This window comes from Tympanuchus pallidicinctus, unplaced genomic scaffold, assembly GCF_026119805.1.
Source record: "Tympanuchus pallidicinctus isolate F22 unplaced genomic scaffold, pur_lepc_1.0 scaffold7, whole genome shotgun sequence".
Classification (NCBI taxonomy): Eukaryota; Metazoa; Chordata; class Aves; order Galliformes; family Phasianidae; genus Tympanuchus; species Tympanuchus pallidicinctus.
In genome coordinates this window covers 15,444,870-15,460,818 of record NW_026294791.1, presented here as the reverse complement: position 1 = coordinate 15,460,818, position 15,949 = coordinate 15,444,870, and the positions used below count along the sequence as shown (strand labels likewise).

Here is a 15,949-nt window from a genome sequence, read left to right as displayed (position 1 = left end):
TTACAAACTGCCATAGCACTTTTTTCACTTAAAAAAAAAATAAAAAAATAAAAAAAGAATCACAGAAACAGCTATTTTTCTATGTTTAAAAAAAAAAAAAAAGTATATTTATAGTTATGCTAAACAAATCTATTTTATTGTAAGTGGTTGTGGTATTTCTCCTGCAACTGTTAAGAAATTATCTTTGTAATCCCTTTTGCATTAAAGAGAATTTGCTGCCTTTTATATTTCTAACTTTGTAGCTTTGGGCACAAAGAATTCTTCTGCTTTCTCTACAGGGATCAGAATTCTATCCCATACAATGAAACGTAACTGCAGTTGGTGTCTTTACTGTGGAAAAAGTAAAGCCATTTTAGAAATGCATTGAAGTAGAAGATGTTATCTTCTCTGGCATGCCTTCATCGCATCACAGACATGAGCGTGTAAGGTTCTAGGTGTACTGGAATCACCACTTGTGCCTTGTTGAAGAGAAGAAAAATGACTGGGGAGAAGGGATTCTACCATCTCTGGAAGTTCACGTTTGGTGGAGTTCTCCCTAGCAGAAGGCCTGTACAATGCCTAGATAACATGTGGAGTCAAAGCAGGAAGAGAGGGAGGCAGAGCAGTACATGTATGTTGCTTAACCCCTATGAAGCAGAGAGTAAAAACACTTTGTGGATTTGAACTTGCTCTGTGTGAGTGTCTTGGAACAGTGTCATAAGACTCTTTTTCAGGCACCAATTGTTAGTGTTGTCAGTGCCCTGCAGTATCTTGTCTGTAAGCTTTTCTGACCTGTTTGGGTGACTATAGACCAGTTAGAGTAAAATTGTGTCCTTTAAGCTGCAGGCGGTATGTCTATTTCAGCGTTTCATTTTGAATCAGGAGCAGGCTTTGGAAGCCAAATTCCTGGCCATTCACCCCTGTGGCGTTTTGGTTTACATGATGAAACAAGTCTCAGAAGACAAATAGGATTCCTTCTGGGTGAAATTAAACTGTGGCCTGAAAGCGCACCTAACATGCTGCAGTGGATTTGCAGTCCACACTGGAATTGGTTGGAAGTAATTCACCCTATTATCAGGTGCTCAAGATGTAGCTTCTCTTCTGTTGACACCTTCTTCTTGTACTGCACTAATTGTTACTGGAGATAGGCATACAGTCTAATCACTTTTTTTAAAGCATTTATTCAAATCTGTTCTTATATCTTCCTCCTGGAATTGATTTCTGCTCATTAACAAAGTGATTGGTGAGAAACAGGGTGAGGCAGATGGTGACCAGCCGGTACGCTGTAGCATGATGCCCTTCTCACCCTCAGTGACAGTACTGTGGCTCACTCGTTAGGAGCAATTTTCAGTGTAGTTAACTATTTTGTTTCTGTTGACTCTTGATGTAAAAATATATTGGAACCTAATGCCTGAAAAAAAATAAACGAGCAAAAATGTGTTAGTGTGACAAGGAGGTCTGTGGCTTGCAGATCTTCCTGTCTGTCTATAAATGGCTAAATCAGCATGTTTTCTAGAGGAGGTAAATTTATCTGTCAATGCCTTAAAAAAAAAAAAAAAAAAAAAAAAAGTACATTGCATTTCAATTTTTCTTTTTTTGTCTTTGTGGGTTTTTTGTTTTCTTTTTGGAAAGAGCAAATTAAAAAAAAAAAAGTATTGAAAAGAAAATTCAAGCACACAGTGTCTCCTAGTAATCTTGGTCTCTTACACTTTGTGCCAGTTCAATACTTTAGATATGTTTTGGCTAGTTCAGGAAAACACAGATAGTTCAGAATGGGCTTAGAAGCCTCTTGCAGGTCCGTATTGCAATGGTAGACATCTACCCTGTCATTGTGTGAATACATCAGAAAAAGATGTTGGTGCGGATGAAACTTCTGATTTTCAGGATAAAATATGTCCTTAAGACAACATTAAAAAAATGAAAGAGCTGAGTAGCAGTTTTATTGGCTATGTAAATTCGTGATCTCTGCTGAAAGTGTAACTTGCCCTTGATTTCCTTATTCTTTTTTCTTTTTGACTGTGGCTTTCAACAGCACTGAGTGTTTAATTTTACGTCTGATAAACTTCAGATGAATCAATAGATACAAACTAGATTGCTTACAGTCAGCTTGTACAGAAGGTTCTCAGTCCTGAGATAAAAGCAGGAACAAACCAGGCCCAGCTCTAAGTGATGTCCATGTGTGATAACCTTGGCAAGATTTCTGAGAGGATACTGGTTCTGAGATACTTAGTTTGTCCTTCAGCTTGCTGTCATCTTGACAGTAGTTGACACTAGCAGTTATGTGGAACAAATTCTTCAGAAATACTTAAGGGTTGTCGACATTAAGTTGTGCGAGGGAGATGTAGGTGGATTACAGGAAGCAGCTGTGAGAGTTACCAAAGCTTGTGTTTGGCCCCTTAGTGTGGAGTATTTGTGGAACTACAGCTAGCTGGGGATACTTTGGACTACTTGTGAACAGATATTTTGCAAGTCTTTGAGCTCAGATCTGTTCTATGATTGGTATATTGGTCATCTATTTTGTGGTGCTTTCAGCTGCTTTCAACCTATCTATTGAAACACTGTCTTTCTCCACAAGCCCACAGTCACTAGTACAGTCAAGAGATGTTTGAAGTGATACACATCCCCCTGAAACTGCCCTGGATGGCTGATTTCTCAAGTGAGTTCTCTTCTTTGGAACTCAGGCTTTCTGCCAGGTACAGAACCCGCCCTACTGTCTGCCTGATGTGGCTTTGCAAGCATCTGAATGTTGAGATAAGACCGTCCTTTCCTCCAAGAGCTTGGTAAAGGTAGGCTGTAAGGAGATTGGGTTGTTTTTTCTTCTGTTTTATCAAGATCTCAATCTTTTGTGTATGTGAGAAAGAAAAAGAAGATTGTATTTGGCTTTTTTATAATGTGTGAATGGGAACAAAGAGTGAATTTTGATAGCAGTTCACACACATCTGCTGTAAATAATTGATACTTCTTGAATCAATGCATGACATGAAAGTCTTCCAGCAGCAAATCACGTGTCAAATTTAAGTATAAACCCTTCAGGAATTATATGTGTGCACTTGTCTTACATCTCGGACTCCAATGAAGGACAGTTAAGATGGATAGATCACATTCCCTGGCACATTTGTTCTTCTTCTTTCAAGCGTGAAAAGCTTACATATGGGAGAAAACAAAGATATATCCAGCATAAGGCATTAATCAGTAGCAATCTAAGTGAAGAAATTTGAATGTAATATACTACAGATCACATGGAGAGAAAAAAAAAAAATGAGGCCTAGTACTTGCAGAAAAGACTTAAATACTTATATTCTTTTGTCTTTTTTAATATGTCATGTGAAATAGCAAAAGCAGTACAGTATATGAGAAGGAAATGCTTTAACATTAATTCTGGAAAAGGAGTGTATTTTCTTTAGGTGCAGTTCTAACTCTAACCATAGAGTGGCAGTGCAGAATTCCTTCCCTGAAGTTCTGGAGTTCAAATAAATAAGTTGCAGCCTATGCAATCCATGACTCAGATTGGCAAACCCAGAAATTTTGCCATAGGTTGATGTTGAGGCTCCTGCATGCAGTGTGTTTAACTAGGTGACTTTCCGCTGTGGGGGAATGATTTTAGAAGCAGAGTATATACTTGTCTAATTTTTCCACTTAAAAATGTTGTTGCCTGTTTTGGACTCCAAATATCTTACATGAATAACTTCATGATTTCCTCATCCTTAAGGCCCTTTGCAAGCAGAATGCTGACAAAATAAATAATAGCATTATTTAATAAAACAATGACCTGCAACTTCTTAAAATTCACGTGGAATATTTTCTCATTTCTTTAGGATTTATACTTAGAATCTAAACATCTACTTAATTTGTTTAAGCTGTAGTTCTGTCCTGAAACAGGTCTTATCTCAGGCATTTTTGCTGTACTGGATGAAATTTAACTTACCAAAAATGTCCGATAACTTCTTACATTGTTGCGCGTTCCTTTCTTTCACTTGCATTTGCTTATTTAAGTTGTTAACTCTCTAGAAAACAGGTTTGTCTTATTTGTTTTTCAATAAAACCTTTGACACCCTGTGTATATAACAAAGTAAAATATAATAAAGTAATTATGCCATTATATACATGAGAAGATTTTAGCCTGTGATATTTACATCTTGGCTGTGAAGAATTCCATCCGTAATGTGGTGTTGAACCACAAGCATGTCTTATGCCTTTAAAGCTCAGACCTGAATATAGCAATCTGGGAACTCTGCAGACCACAGCTACAATTTTAGTCATGTGTAATTCTGTAGCTTAGATATTTGCAGAGAGTGAATGTGCAGGCTTGAATATGAAAGTTTGTGCGTATCTTATTTAGTATTTTTGATTTCTGTTAAATTCTAGGTGTTGTGTGATCTAGTCTAAAGAGAATTGTCTGAACTTGAAGAGGTTAAAATCACCTGTTGACTTCTGCCTATTTGATTGCTTTTTGGATGAGGCTCTGAACAGACAACATGCCATATGGGATCCAGCCAAAAAGAAGTAATTGAGCAGTACAGGTATGCTACTCTAACATTTTTCTTGTTTGTTTGTTTTTTTCTTTCATACAGTTTCTTTCTTCCCTCTTCTGGTCTGTTGTGTTTGCACTTGTTATGCTGGTGGTCTGTAAACATCAGAAAAACGTTGGAAGGAGAATAAGGGATGTATTAGAGTCAAAGAGGGGTGCTGGGTATGGGGGAGTCAGTGTGAGGTGAGCAGGTAAGAATAGGAGGCACAAAAAGGCTGGTTGGTCACACTGGAGGGTTTCTGTGTGTTTTTTTTTTCCTTAATCTGAAACCTTCAGAAATATTATTTAAATTAGATTTGTAACTTCAATGTTGACCTCAAAACCCATGGTACTACCAGGTTTGGGTAGTATGAGACATGGTGGTTTGTTTTTTTTTTTTGTTCTTGGAATTTTTCCAGATTTTCTGCAGCACTTGAAACTTATTCCCTGCCTTAATCCAAAGTAACTTTCAAGTATAGACAGGCCTAACAGTATAACACTAACATTTACTTAACTTTGGCAGAAGTTATAGGTGTTCAAGGAATGCAGGATTGTTTTGTAAGGAATATAGAATTTTAACCTCATTAGTTGATATTAGTGAGTTATTTCCGAAGAAGCTTTAGATGCCTTAATTTTGTTAATTGGACCTTCATGTGAAACACTGTATAGGTAAAGCCATAAAATTACCCATAAGGAAGAATTAGTTCTTACTAATGTCTGGGAATCATTTCTGTGATCTTGAAATAATTTGACAGGAAAGTATTTTCATACTAAGTTGCTTGTTTATTGAAATATCTGCTTTCAGAATTACAGTCTCCAAATCAATTTGAGAGTGGTTATTTCATAGAGCTGTTAAGTTGTTATAACCTCTTTTGGTGGGTGAAGTTCTCTAAATAGTGCTATAAATAGGCAAGATGCTCACATCCTGAAGTATCTGCTTCAAGTACACTTCTGCTTGTGGCAGTGGATTCATAATAAGAATATATTCATTAGCAGGAGGCACATTCAATATTGATCATCATATTCAATGATGTAGTCCCTAGCTCAGAGTTTACTCTTAAAGCTCCAGTTTAGCATCATTACAGAAGTCAGAGATTATTCTGAGTTCCCTGAATTGTGGGAATTACCCAGACAGTGAAGGTTTTCAGTATGGCAAGGTTTTAAGAACAAGCTAACTCCAATTCTCTTGTTTAAACTCCATGGATTTAAAAAAAAAAAAAAAAAAAAAAAAAAAAAAGTTAGCTTGCATGAAATTTTGATTTCATAAGAACAATGTGGCTTCAGTTAAATAAGCACTGATTGGTAAGTGTACGCTCTTCAGCAGTGCCTGCCTAAAACTGTGCTGAAAGTCATTTGTTGAATCAGTGCTAAATGTGATAAGCATCTTGCACAGCTGAGCTCCTTGCTAGTTAGTGAGTGTTGTACACTCAGGAACCTGGCTGGTGGCAAGGCTTCTGTAAATGCTAAGTAATGTGGATGTCTCTTAGCAGTGAGATTGTTAGGCTTGAGTGACAAAGGCCAGCATGTACCTATGCGGTTTAGGAGTCTAAAGATCTGAACAAAATAATGTGGAGTTGAATCCACATCAATAAGGCCTGTCCTTAGAGAGGATTAGTTACTTAATACAGCATGTCATTTTAGGGTACTGATGCTGCTTCTGGTTGTGTGATGTGAACTCATCTGACTCTTCAGAGTGGGTTAGAGTTTCAGGACAGTAATGTGAGGTTTTAATTGATGGTGGCTTTATTTTTATTTTTTTTTTTGCGAGTAGCACATGAGTAATTGCTACTCATAGAAGTATATGTTCCTAATGAATTTTGAGTCTACATAGATAAAGCATTTACTAGCAATGACTCAGAATTGATGCTGTCTCAAAAATACAGACATTGAAACTGCAATTGTTAACTTGGGGCAGAGTCCTTAAGATAAGGATTGGCATTTACTTAGGCTGAATTCTGCAGCACTCTGTAAGCTTGCAAAAGTGATTCGCCACAGCTTTCATATACCTTGCTGAGGATAATCCATTGCATTGTTGGATTTGGCCAGTGGCTGCTAAGTGAAATAATCCTGCCCTGGAAAAGAAGTGAACTACTAGAGCAGCAAATACTTAAAGCGTGGATTACATATACAGTTCTGCACAGCTTAACACTACAGTTAAGATGAGAGGAATTAACTTGATTTTAATAGGAAATCAGGTGTCTTCTTGTTCTTTCATGAAATATTATAAAAAAATATATTGCCAGAGCCAATCAATCATAATGTTCCTCTGCCAGCCAAACCTTACACCTGACTGTACTTGTATGCAGTAACTTCTCGTATCTTAAGCCACTGAACTTCATGCACATCAACTAATTACAGAAGAGTTTATAACTATAAAACAATGTTGAGCATGGCTTGGAAAGTCTCATCGGACATCAGAGAAGTGGTGTAAAGCCTCAACTTCTTGGATGCTTAGCACCTAACGAAGGTGGCTCTGAGGGCAGGAATCAGTTCTTTCCTAATACCAGTGCAAATGGTGATAACAATTTTTAGCTGCACACAGCAAATTTGGCTTTACCAAGATTTGTACACACTTTGTACACATTAACAGCTTTGACCACTCATCTGAGTAACTGTTATCAAATTTAATCTGTGCAGGATTGAGACCTAAATGAGTATTTAAAATAATAAGTCATTGCTCTGCTTAAGTCTCAATCCCATTTTTGATCAGCACACTGGGATTTTGGGCTGCGGAAGTAAAGTAGACATAATATGCACTGAAATACGTGTGTTGCTTTTCGTGCTGCAAAATATTAATTTCTTTAGTTAAGGGACTTCCCCCACCTCCACATCTCTTGTGCAGATTTTGTATCTGACATACAGACTTGGAGTAATAGGGGATTATATCATGCTCCAACACGCACAACTTTTCAAACACTTAAAAATAAATCAAAAGTTGTGCAAGTGGATTTTAGGCTGCCAGAAAGCAGCCTGAACTTGTATTTTGCTTGTTTCTTCAGGTTTTAGAAGGCTGCCTACTGAAATTCTGCAGGCAAACCAAATGATTATTATAGCAACCTTTGGTTTACTTGTTTAAGGCCTCAGCTAATGCCAACATTTTGAGGTTTTGTCTCCATGAGGTGCTCAGCAGTGCTGCCCAGTGTGGGTGCCCAGGATTAAACTGCTCACAGGCCCCTGGTGTGCATTGTGGGGGCTCTGCAAGGTTCTTCCAAAGGAGAAAACAGCACTAAGTATAGGTGGTAGCAAGTTACTCTGGTCTGCTGGCATTTCAAGAGTGGGTAAGTTGTTTAAACTCTTGCAGCCTCTTAATGAGGCTACAAAGTATGGTAGCAATCATCCCCAGTGTTCTGACAGCACACTAGTGAACTAGTGAAATTTCGGTGAAGCGTTCTGAAACTCCTCTTTTATTCGCTGTGTTTCTGCCTGTTCTCGCCGTGAGCTCCGTACGGGAGCTGCTCATTCGGATAGGCGGGTGGGGGCTCGGAACCGTCACGGAGCTTCCTGGTGTTGCCCTGCCCGCTCTGGCTGCGGCGCCCAGCGGAACCGGCACCGAGCAGCAGCGGTACCCCGGCCCACTCAGTTCTAAGGAGCCGTCGGGCTTCAGAAGCCGGTTCTCCGCACCCCTTGCCGAAGGAGAGCGTTATGGTAGAGCTTGGCGATCGCAGTGAAGTGCAAAGCCCTCACCCGTGCTCTCTTCGCTCCAAAACTCAATGTACTGCTGAAACGGGAGCTTTGACAAGCCGAGGAGCGGATTCAGTACAGAACAACCTCTGTTATATTCTGGCACAAAGGCTCCTCTTGCGCACGCAGACCTCCGCCTGCACGTCACGCGGCTCCTTCCCCTGCCCTGGGTAGAGCCGCGGAGCGCAGGTGCAGCCGAACGGCGCTCAGGTGCGGCGCTGGACCGGCCGGCTGCGCGCGGCGAATGGGCCCCGGGGGCGGGGACGCTGTCGGTGCCGTCACGGCGCAATCCCCGCCCCGCGTCCAATGACGGCGCAGCCCCGCTCGGCTCGGCCCGCCCCGCCGTGTGCGCGGCGCTGCCGCCATGGGGTTACTCGCGGTCTGGGGGCCGGCCGGGCGGCTGCGCGCCTCCTCCTTCTCCTCCTCCTCCTCGCCGCCTCCTCCCGCGAGCCGCGGGCCGGGCAGTAGCGGCCGGCGCTGGGTCGGCCTCGGCGAGGGTCCCGTTCGGTTCCGTTCCGTTCCCGGCCGGCGCTGCGCTGCCCATGGCGTAGCCCCGCAATCGCGCGCCTGCCCCGCGGGACGCGGCGTGGACGGAGCTCCTGCCAGGTACGTGCGGGCGGCCCGGACCGGGAGTGGGCGGCGGTCCGCGTCTCGCTCACGGGGCCGGGAACGGGACCGTGGTTGGGGCGGCCGATCCGTGGGACTGCGGGGGTGAGGCGTGAGGGTGAGGCTGGGAGGCAGCGACCGGCAGCCGTCGGGTCCCGGCAGCGGCGGGAGGAGGTGAGCAGCCGCGGTCGGGTCTGGCGGTGCACGTTACAGGTGTCACTTGAGCGGTGTGTGGGGCCGGTAGGGCGGCTCTCTGCGGGGTCGGTGCTGCCCCACTGATGGGCCACTGCCGCAGGAACGAGCTATGGAGCTGGCGCGGGTGTGGTGGTGACACGAGAGGCGTGAAGGCGGTGTGCGGGTTGGCGTGGTGCGGCTTCGCCGTGCTTTCGCTGGGAAGCTGCTGGCCTGTAGGACGTGCGTCCTGCTGCCGCCTCTGAGCACCTTTGTGTGCCACGCTCCCACCAGGTGTGCCCAGGCCACTTCTTCAGCTCCCCCAGTTTCACGAGCTCTTGCTAGTCCCAAATAATTGCTACTGGCATCATTGAAGATGATGCGTTTCGTCCTTTTACCCATTTCACCAATTCCAGGTGTAGCTGCCTTCAGGGCTGCGCCTTCCTTAGGTGCTGGGGGTGCAACCAGATGCCCATGGGTTTACCTCAGTTGTGTTACACTGTAGCTATTGTGACTTAGTTGCTGTCACAGAATATTTTGTGCACATCTGACCATGCCCATGTCCCCATAGATGCCCCGTCCTATGTCCCATAGCACAGATCAGTTTTAGTGCAAACTTAAAATTAGGTTCATAAGGTTTTGCAGTCACTGTGAGAAGGAAGGCTTGGATGAAGGAGCACTGTGATGTCGTTCTCCCACAGGCTGTTACCTGGTCTCCCTGCCTTTACACCAGGCCAAGCACTTCAGGGCTGTTGGGATGAGGTGTGCAGGCCAGTGCTGGCCTTGGAGGGAGGCTCCTGCAGCAGCGCAGCCCCTGTCCCAGAGCAGTGCGGGGACCGGCTGGGCACAGTGCTGTGACCCTGCGCTGCTGCTGGAGCCTTGCACAGGATAGACCTTGAGGCTGCTGTAAATGCAACAAATTCCAAAGCGTAGATCTATTTGTTTACTGCTTCTTGCCAGGAATACTTTATTTCCCGTGCAGTCCACACTTTTTCTGTGGATCTCATGGGACAACATGAATTGGTAGCTGGGTTTTAGTTAGCACAGGTGTCCTGCCAAAGCATTTCTAACAACAGTGTTAGTGACAGATGCATGTTTGTGCGAAGAGCCCTGGTCATCCTATGGAAGCTGCTGGGGCTGCCGGCTGAAGAAGAGTGCGTCCTGCCAGGATTTGGCGCTGCGGTTGTGCGGGCAGCCATGGCTGCAGAGTCAGGGAGGGCCAGCTGCTTTGGGGCAGGCTGCTGGCTTCCTTCAGTGAAGAGCCCTTTACTCTGCAGCTTGCTTCCCCCATTTGTTTGCTGAGTCCAACCTTGTTGAGCTTAAAGTGGCACTTCAAAATTTTTCCTCTTCTGCCTTCCTTTCTCCCTCTGGGGAGATCTTGTTTGGTTCTTGTGCACATTTCAGCTTTGGGTGTGTGTGCAGAGCTTTGTCTAGGCCATGTGTGAGTGATGCCTCCCAAAAGATGGGATTTCTTTCATGAAGTTCTGATTTTTATTTCTCCAGCACGCAGAATATCTCGTGGTGCTGTAGCATCTTGGTGGCTACCTCTAGGAACAGTGCTCTGAAGTTAATTGCTAACCAGCAGGGGGAACACACAACACTGTCTCTGAAGTCAGTTTTCATGCCACAGCTGCAGTTTGTTAAAACCTTGGGCCTATGCCTTTGATAGTATTTCTTTAAAAGATGAATATTGAGTTACTTGGAAAAAAGTAAATGTTAGAATAAATGCATGATTTTTGTATGCATGCCTATTAGTTTGCTCTGATAGATATCTCTCTCACTCTTCTGAGTGGAATTTTACTGTATTATTGAGAACTGAACTTGGTAAATTCTTTAAGTGGAACTTTTCTTTCAAGATGTTTGAAATGAGTTTAAGTGAAAATGAGAAATGATATTGAGTAGTCCCCCAAAGCTTTGGGCAGTGAGGTAGCTAGGATGTTTTGACAGTAGAACTGAAGTTGAGTGGCCAAAAATTGTATTCTTACAGGAAACTATTCACAGTATTTATGGTTTCCATAAGAGAAAGTATTGTAGGTGATCTCCTAGGTTTTAGGAAGCCATGACTAGTTTGTTTTTGCAGAGGTCAACTGTTGCTCCCTGTATGAATCAGTAATGATTTTTCTTTCTCTTTGCTAAGGATGGGAACTTGGAACAAGTTGCTGTTTCTTGGTGGAAGCCAAAGAACAGCCCTTACCCTGCAGTAAATGTGAGCTGCCTTGCTGCTTGCACTATGGGGTTAAACTGTCTTTGACTGATGGTAGGGTAAGAACATGCCTGGAAGCATCTGCCATGGAGTTGCAGGTTTGCTCCAACACCACAGTGACTGGCAACAATTGCATATTCTCATAGCTTTAAGTCTTAAAGCAAATGGAGACAAAATACAGACTCATTAGAATGAATGGTCCCAAGTCACCTTTACAGAAAGACTTGAGTTCCTCTGGGGATGTGCTTACCTGGTTCTGGAATGACACTGACAGAACATGAGGCATCATTGTTTTCTTTCCCAGTGTTTTAGCCACCAGCTATATAGGTTTTCCAGTGGCCTTGTTTTCTTCTCTGAGAGCAGTATCCTGTACTGCCAGATACTGAAGTTCTGTGTTAAGCTCCATTGGTGATCTGCATCTTTCATTATTTTTGCTTTGATTATAATTAATAGCGAATCACAAAACTTTCTCCCCTGTGCAGTTCTATGAGATGCTGAAATATGTAAAGTCAGTGTGAAATTTATGCTTTTGTGTTATTTAAAGATAGCACTAAAGCTTTGCCAAATTTAAATTACAGTGCTTTTGTCTGATAGCTACAATAATATTCTGTTAGCATTTAAGGTAGGTGTTACTGAGTCAGAGGTGATTGATATCAGCAAATACCCTGTGGGATACAAATTGCAAATGTCTTTGCAGTCACGTTACTTGCAGTCTAATTCCACAGAATATTTGTGTATTATAAATAAGTGTTACTTGTAGAGCAGCAATATTTGTGGTGGTGAACAGCGGTATGTGAGTTTCTAGCCATTTCATGAATAGAAGCATGTTTTGCCATAAAAATGTACTAGCAGAGAAGTAATGCAATTGGAACTGCTCTGTCCATAACTGCAGATTCTCATTTTCATGAGCTGGCAGTCATCCAGTAGAGCAGCTTTTCTTGTGCTAGGAGAGCAACAATTAACTCTATGATAGCCAAAATGAAACAGATTTACACAGTTTGGGAAATCATTGAAAAAGGGACTTCAAAACTGCTGCTTAATCAGTATATATCCCATGTCTTTCTATTTTCTTCCTGTCAAAGTAGATTTTTGGAAACGCATCCTTTGAGCTTAAATATCCAAGTGGTCGCTTTATCAAGTTCAGCAGAGGACGTTTGATATTTAGTTAGATTGTTGAATATGTACAGCTTGCAAGAAACTGTCTGGCAAAATATACTAGTTTATAATGCATTTGTGGTGAAATAATGAATTTATTGAGGAAGAACATGAAAGCTCTTCATTCATATTCATTCTTTAATTAGTTCCTCAACTTAAGTTATTGATGTTGGTTGTTAACAGATTGAATTGTGCTATATTTAACACTACTTTTCAGTAGTTTCTCTAATTTTAATATTGACCAATTCCAGATTTATTTATTACGCTGTTGCAGACTATTGCAAAATTGCGAGAGATCAGCTGGAAAGGTTCACTGTTTCAAATAAGCTTAGTTATAACCCTGCAAGAGGCCTGTTTAGGTTCTGGGAGAATAGCTTATCTGTAGATCACAGGTTTGAAACAAGTTAATTATATACCTGAACGTATGAGCCGCTCTGCATGGAAGGGACTGTAGTATAGAAGGTGATTGGAGGGGAGGGAATTCACTTATACTCTGATTTTCTTAATAAGCATAGGCATTTCTGTTGGGAATTGCTGTAGTTTTGTTGTTTGAGTCAGGATGGTAAAAGTAAATAATAACAAAAAAATCTCAGACTATCAAGGGAACCAACTGCACAGTGTAGGTCTGCTGGAAACGTGCTTCTTTGTCAAGAAGCAGGAGGTGGATTGAAGAACTGTCTGTTTTGTCTTAGATTCATGGAAGTAATTCATTAGGCCATACCTGCATGTGACACAGTGTGAATGAGTAGTCTCCTATCAGTGAGGCTGTACTTGTTTTCTTTTTCTTTCTGAGAGCGATTTGAGTGAAGCAAAATAGCATTCTGATCGACAAAACAGCTGCTGCAGGATTTGAAAAGCATGACTTTTTCTCATATTAAGGCTACAGAATGAGTGGACCAAGTCACTCCTCTTGTATGTGCAGCTTGTGCTTCGCAGTGGATGAGCTTCCCCTCCTCTCTTTAAAATGACCAGTTTTTCTGAGTTCTTTTGGGTCAGGGATTTGGTTCACTCTGGAGATGAGGTACCGTGATTTTCTTCTTGCACACACGGTGTGCAAATGATTTATTTATATGAATTTAGGAATGTGTTGTGGCCTTCCACATCTCAAACCTTCTGTTCAGAGATTTTTACAGTCCCTATGTGTAAATGTAATAAATAATGAAAGGCAGGAAATTCTGCATGGTAAAATTATGTAGGAGTATGTGTGCATTCTCAGTGGAATATGCCAGTGATACGGATCCTTGTTGAGACAAATCCTCCTCGCAGCACTCATAAATGATAGTTTTTATGGAAAAAGATTTTGCCTTAGCCTGAACGTGTTTCTCTGCCAAACAAATTAAATTACACATCTTTGGCAGACAATTAGTGAGAGGTTAGGTTACTCCTACATAAAGGGAAGCTCCTTTTGACTCATTCTTTTAACTGTGTAGAACTTTGTGGTCTTCCCTGTTTGTGTGGGAGAACTTTCCTATCTTACAGACTTGCATCTGCAAATCTAATGGCTGATGGTTAGCTTCTGACAAATGTGTTTAGCTTCTGTTGTTGTATAGCAGCCTGAAGAAATGCACTATTAATTTACCTGCTTTCTAATGTGCAGCTTGTTTTAGAGAGCAAATTTCAGAACACGCTTCTCTTGATTTATTGTTTTCCCTTCAAAAGGTGGTTTTGATGATGAATGTGGTTAGTTTCAACATACCCAGTAGTTAATATTTTAAGCTGCTCATTTACATCTTGTCACATCTTATGACCATGGTAGAGGGGAAGGCTGATTTGTGTCGCCTCATCCCATTGCTCTGCATTGTTATTCAGCATTTTTCAGTTTGCTGGTTACCATTCTTTCCCCTAGGAACGACCTGCATTCTTATATAGAAAACTCATGCTTAGAGCCATAGTCACATTGTTTGCTGTCTTCCCTTGTGATCTTCTCACAATTAGCCTGGATAATTTCTTCTATATTAATGTATTTAATGTAATTTAATGTAGGCCACCATTTGAAAACCACTTCTCTAAACGTACAGAGGCAATTTCAAGATCTGAAATCAATCAGAGATTGATTTAGCTTTGTTGCTGGTAGGGAGGCTGCATCTAGCACTAGTTCTAGATACAGTTCTAAAGTTTTGCAGATTAGGCTTGAAAAAATAACTGCATCAGGCATTTTCTTGAGAAACTCAGTGGCTGAAATCTCTTACCCTGAGCAGAAGCCCTGCTATGTTGAAAACTTTCAGTGTTTCCTTGCAGTGTTTTCTTTCCTTTCTGTGGCATTGCTGCAGGGAGATGATTCCCTAGCGGCATGTTGGCCTGGATAGGTGCATTAGAGCTGTTAACTTTTTAGTTTAGGTGTGCAATTAGAAACTGAGCCAAATAAAACTTAAGATTAATGAAATTTGTGTGAGGTTGTTGGCTGCTGCTGCATTGGTGAAGAGTAAGATAGTCCAGTGCCAGGAAACCCATTCTGTTTCAAATTAGAAATCATTAAAAAAAAAAGTAGGCCAAAAAAATTTAACCATGAGAAGGGAAAGTTGCAGAGAATTGCTGCATGCTGTTCACGATCTTCTTCATCCTGAAGACTCCTGTGCAGCAGCAGCAGCAATGTTTTTGCTTCAGAGTAAAATTTCCAGAAGCAACAAACTCCATTAGAAAAACAGAAGCCCAGTTGCTGTTAGCAGCAGTGAGATATTGCTGGTTTTGTTCCTAGGAACTTGTGCTTTATTTCAGGTGCACACTTTCAGATTTCTTGGGCTGCCTTGGCAACTTGAATCCCATCTTATGTATATAGAAGCTTTTTTACTGCTTCTGCTGCCTGAATGCTCATCAGGAAGACATGATATAATTTTACCTCTGTTGCTCCCTGGTAAGGACAGTGAGATCTTTTCCAGAAGACAGAAGCAGAACAACCTGAAATGGTGTTATCTTTCCAGGTAGATAATGGAGGGGTGCTGTGGCCATGCAGAGGTGCTGTTACGACTCATTTGCTTGTGAAAGATGAGGCTTTCTGTGAGTTGCATGGAAAATATGTGGCTGAAGCTGGTACTAGATTCCAGGTTGCTTGAGCCACTGTAGCCTAACAGCTGCTCAGCCTCCCGGTCTCTTTTTTTCTGTGCTCCTTTTAGAGACCCTCTGATGTAGGCTGTCCCTGAAGAGTGTGTGAAAGTAGAAAAGTTCTGATTTGCCGCTCGAGTTACGCATAGGATGTTTGCCTTGCTGTTAAGCTCTGTCTCCTGTGCCATGTGTATTCCCTTCCTAGACTTTCAGTAATCTCTAGGAATTTCTGCTTTTGTTAAAAGGGAATCTGCACTGTAGTCTCTCCTTGAGGAAGAATCTTGTGTACTCCTTCCACTAAAAAAGACGCCTGAGTGCACTTCCTTCCCTTCCACCTATTGAAACCCTCCTACATCCTGATCCTGCAAGAGGCTATTCTCTTGTTTACACTTTAAGTACAGCCTTGCCCCTGAGCTCATAAAGACTCAGTTGCATACCTCACTGGGTCTGGGGGAAGGGAGGTCCTGGGAACATACAAACGATTGATTTTTATCCTGTTTCTGTAAACTGTCTCTTGGTTTTGTGCTATGCTATGCAGTGATTATGTAGCTCAAGCTTCCGTGATGTTTGGTTTCATGACTTTACTTTTCTGATCTAAACTCACAGCA

At 42.0% G+C, this 15,949-nt stretch overlaps 1 protein-coding gene across 2 annotated transcripts in view; it reads left to right on the top strand.

The window, feature by feature from the left end:
• The first annotated feature begins 2,660 nt into the window (after positions 1-2,660).
• TGFBR3 (transforming growth factor beta receptor 3) overlaps positions 2,661-15,949 on the top strand; it is a 116,703-nt gene continuing 103,414 nt past the window's right edge. Inside the window, exons 1-2 of one of the 2 annotated variants that reach the window (XM_052666541.1) lie at positions 2,661-2,765; positions 4,345-4,499. The gene's annotated coding sequence lies outside the window, so the exon portion shown is untranslated. Of the gene's footprint in view, positions 2,766-4,344; positions 4,500-8,552; positions 8,774-15,949 lie in introns of those variants that run through there. The other variant, XM_052666539.1, reaches the window with a different exon arrangement.